The sequence below is a fragment of the Marmota monax genome, unplaced genomic scaffold (genome assembly GCF_021218885.2).
Source record: "Marmota monax isolate L192 unplaced genomic scaffold, Marmota_monax_Labrador192_F-V1.1 WCK01_AAM20220418_F8-fsc00082, whole genome shotgun sequence".
In the NCBI taxonomy this organism is placed as follows: domain Eukaryota; kingdom Metazoa; phylum Chordata; class Mammalia; order Rodentia; family Sciuridae; genus Marmota; species Marmota monax.
Genome location: NW_026695207.1, coordinates 4851695 through 4856475, shown reverse-complemented (window position 1 = coordinate 4856475; position 4781 = coordinate 4851695). Strand labels below are relative to the sequence as shown.

General features: G+C 38.2%; 1 non-coding gene across 1 annotated transcript; it reads right to left on the bottom strand.

Moving 5' to 3' along the window:
- Nucleotides 1-4207: 4207 nt before the first annotated feature.
- On the bottom strand, nucleotides 4208-4320 carry LOC124083676 (small nucleolar RNA SNORA76). The gene has a single exon (XR_006848872.1). It is a non-coding gene; the product is annotated as a small nucleolar RNA SNORA76 (small nucleolar RNA).
- Between the last annotated feature and the right edge of the window lie 461 nt (nucleotides 4321-4781).

Sequence of the window (4781 nt, the reverse complement as noted above, 5' to 3'; positions counted from 1 at the left end):
TCTTTATTTATGGAATAATATTTATAAAACTTCATCTGACTTTAAGCAGGTGAAAACATAAAACTAATGACAAAATACCAATTTTAAAACTTGTCAGTTTACTAGGAATTAGAATCATCTTGTAGCCCATATATCAGCATTTGGGTGGCTGTTTTAGCTGCTTATAATCTTCCACTTATCATACCTGATCCTTTGGTTTTGGGGGATGTATTTTTAACACTCTTTAAAATTGCAGGATTTCTAAGCAGATTCATTGCAGCACCAGTCACAGTGCTACCCACAGTCAAGCTTAATTATCACATTTTGTAGCTATAGTCAGGTAGATCTGTTTAGTGGGCAACAGGATATGTATCTCACATTGAAGAATCAAATAACAGCAGTCTCTTATATTTCCATATAAATTTCATGACTGCCTTTTCTATTTCTATGAGTAATGCCATTGGGATTTTGATGGGAATTGCATTAAATCTGTATAGTGCTTTTGGTAGTATGGTCATTGTGATGATATTAATTCTGCCTATCCAGGAACAAGGGAGATCTTTCCATCTTCTAAGGTCTTCTTTAATTTCTTAGAGTTCTATAGTTTTCATTATTGAGGTCTTTTATCTCTTTTGTTAAGTTGATTCCCAAGTATTTTATTTTATTTTTTATGCTATTGAAAGCAAGAAGAGTAAAGCAGGTGGCATCACTATACCAGACCTTAAACTTTACTGCAGAGCAACAATAACAAAAACAGCACGGTATTGGCACCAAAATAGACATGTAGACTAATTGTACAGAATAGGGGACACAGAGAATAACCCACAAAATTACAGTTATCTTATATTTGACAAAGCTGCCAAAAACGTACATTGGAGAAAAGATAGACTCTTCAACAAATGGTGCTGGAAAGTTGAATATCCATATGCAACAAAATGAAATTAAACCCCTATCTCTCACTGTGCACAAAACTCAACTCAAAAATGGATCAGGGACCTAGGAATTAAACCAGAAACACTGAATCCTAGAAAAAGTAGGCTTAAATCTTTATCACGTGGGATAGGCTTCAACTTCCCAATAAGATTCCTGTAGTGCAAGAATTCATATCAAGAATCAATAAATGGAATGAGGATTCAAACTAAAAAGCTTCTTCTCAGCAAAAGAAACAATCAGTGAGGTGAATAGAGAGCCTACTAATTGGGATCAAATTCTTACCACATGCACATCAGATAGAGCACTAATCTCTAGAATATATAAAGAAATCTAAAATCTTAACACCAAAAAAAATAAATAAATAACTTAATCAATAAATGGGCCAAGAAACTGAACACACATTTCTCAGAAGATGATGTACAATCAATCAACAAATATATGAAAAAATGCTCACCATCTCTAGCAATTAGAGAGATGCAAATCTAAACCACTCTAAGATTTCATCTCACTCCAGTCAGAATGGCAGCTATTAAGAATACAAACAACAATAAGTGTCGGTGAGGATGTGGGGAAAAGGCACACTCATACACTGCTGGTGGGACCGAAAATTGGTGCAGCCAATATGGAAAGCAGGATGGAGAATCCTTGGAGAACTGGGACTGGAACCACCATTTGACCCAAATATCCCTCTCCTTGGTCTATACCCAAAGGACTTAAAAACAGCATACTATAGGGACATGGCCGCATCAATGTTTATAACAGCACAATTCACAATAGCTAAACTGTGATGCCAACCTAGATGCCCTTCAGTGGATGAATGGATAAAAAAAATGTGGCATATATACACAATGGAATATCAGTCAGCATTAAAAGAGAATAAAATCATGACATTTGCAGATAAATGGATGAAGCTGGAGAATATAATTCTAAGTAAAATTAGTCAATTCCAAAAAAACTAAATGCTGAATGATTTCTCTGATTTAAGGATGCTGATCTATAATATGCTATGCGGGGTAGGGGGGAGATTAAATGAACTCCAGATAGGGCAAAGGGGAGGGAGGGGAAATAGGGGTAGGAAAGATGGTGGAATGTGATGGTCATCATTTCCCTAAGTACATCTAAGAAGATATGAAAGATGTGACTCTACTTTGTGTACAACCAGAGATATGAAAAATTGTGCTTTATATGTGTAACATGAATTGTAATGCATTCTGTTGTCATAAATAAGAAATCAGAATTGAAAAAATAAGAAATAAAGAATTAATTAGGGAGAATGAAGACAAAAATAAAAGAAGAAGAGAAACAAACCACAGCAGTATATTCGTCTGCAGTTCCCCGCCAGCTCTTTTCCAGGTCTCATGAAGTTTCCACTACTGGAATGAACGCGACCTCCAGAAAGAGTCTGCAACCACCTTCAGTTCTAGACCAAATTCTGTTTAAGGTCCAATACAATGAAAGGACCTGTAGTTTGTTCTAACTTCGCCATATGAGACGCACAGTGGGGATGCTGATGGTGTTAGGAAGAATAGTTTCAGTTATTTTTAAACAGAGTCCTCTGCAAGCATTATCCACACTATGTTCTCTCTAGGTGATGTTCTCACTGACCGGGGAAGGATCGAGTACTAGGACAGGTCACCTGGATAGCAACAGAGCTTTATTTCCTGTTAGTGGGGCTTGTGGAGCAATGGATAGTGTGTCTGTTGAATAAAAATGTTCTCAGATAAATAATTTCAGATATGTCTGTTATCTTGTATCTGAAGCCTTTTTTATGTCAAAATATGTAAACTAGAAGGGACTTCAATCATTAAACTTTGGTAAACCCTGTTTAGCTTCCATGTTCTTCCACAGTGTCGATGGCCCACATTCAGTGGAGTGTGAGCTGTCTGCTTTGGTAGCACCCAGGAGGGATGACTGTGGAGGTAGCATTCACGCTCCTGGCTTGTTTGGTTTGTTTGCTTGTTTTGTTAAGGATGGACGTCAAAGAACAGCAACTATACAAAAAAAAAAAACTTGAGATGGCAAATGGCATCCAATATACACACTGTTCTACAGACAAGGAGGCGAAAGCAGATGCCCTGTCATCATGCTGTTTCCCTGCAAGCTATAGAAAAACTGCAATAATATAATTCCAGGTAGTTTTAATTGCACTGAAGACAAAGAAAGGTAAGATGACATAGAGACAAAAACTCTTTTTCATTATTATGTTTAATAGAAGAGTCAGGAGATACTTGTGTAAAAAGCAAAAAAAAAAAAACAAACAATCAAAAAAAATTTAAATGTGAAGAATATTCAGAAGCATCAATATTTAAGAGAGAGTATTTACACAGTAAGTACTAGGGTGGCTTTAACCTTAATTTTGTCCCTAAATAATGGAGTAACATTTTAACACCTGTATCAAACATCTTTGCCTTCCTAGGCTTGCTGAAATGTGTGAAAGCATTCTCCTTCCCAATGCAATAAGAAACTACTTCAACTCCAGAAATAGGATAAATGTGTCTAGGAGCTTCACATCACCTCAATTGCATTTCTTTAATATCTTTATGTTTGTTTCTTGCATTCCTGAGGAAATATTTTTATTGGGAAATATGGAGGGGGAAATGATATATTTGTGGCTGAAAATCAATGGAGACACTAAAGTTGACTTTTTTTTAATACAGAAGAGCACTGGAGGAAGAGGAGAAAACGTAATTATTGATGCTGATGAAGATGGTGCAGATGTTGGTGGCGGCAAGATGGTGATACTGCTGCTGGTGCTGCTGGCGCTGCTGGTGCTGCTGGTGCTGCTGGCGCTGCTGGTGTGAGGCTGCTATGGGGATGTGGTGGTACTGGTGCTGGTGCTCGTGATTGAAAGGTCAGCCAAGTTGTTTTAAATGAGACTTAAATGACCCAGTAGCAAAGCAGGATGTGATGTGATAATAAGCACCAGCAAGGCCTGGCTTAAAGTCAAGGGGCCTGCACTCTGGCTCATGCTATGCTACTGAGTAGCCACGTTCTCTGGCCCCTGCCTTGCACTCGCTGAGAATTTGACTTTCTTGGTGTGGGTAAATAGACAGCACAAAGGCATGCCTGGCCCTCACATAGGCTAGTGACAGAAGCTATGACACGTCAGTACATACCACGGAACCCTAATTTCACTCCAGCAAGCAAAGTACACACTACATTGATTGTGATTAATCATCAAAATGAAGCACAGCAAGACCATTTTGTGTTTGGTGGAAGGTGAGGACACGGTCAAATATAAAGTATCCTAACAGCCCAATTGTTTTCTTTTTCTTTTATCTTTCTTTCTTTTTTGCTATGTAGCTCACAGTTAAAAGGGCTGCCATCAAGACAGGTGGCCCCAGTTATGCGTGAGCATGTCCTCTGGCGCTGCAGCCTGACCCCTGGCGCCATGTGCAGGTGCAGCCCAATTTTTTTCTTAATGCATGCTTGAGGTATACAACATGCTGTTTTGATACACATATATACAGTAAAATGCACTAGTCAGTGCAATTAGCAAACTAAATTACCTTCATCATTGTGTGCATGCATGTGTTAAGAGCACCTTAAATCTACTTTCAGCAGACTTCCAATACAAAAGGCCATGTTGTCAACCCCAGTTTTTATGCTCTGTATTCATCTCCAGACTTACTAGACACTACTCACAGGTGTGACTGGGCAGTACTGTCCTTTCTTGTTCTCACTTCTTCTATTCAGCATAATGTGCTCCAGGTTTACAGGTGTATCCATGTTATGGCAAACAGCAGTATTTCCCTTTTTAAGGCTGAATAATATTCATACACACACGTGTGCCAAAATTCATTAATCCATTTATTGTCTTTGGACACTTAGGATGATTCCATGTCTCTGCTACTATGAATGATGTTGCA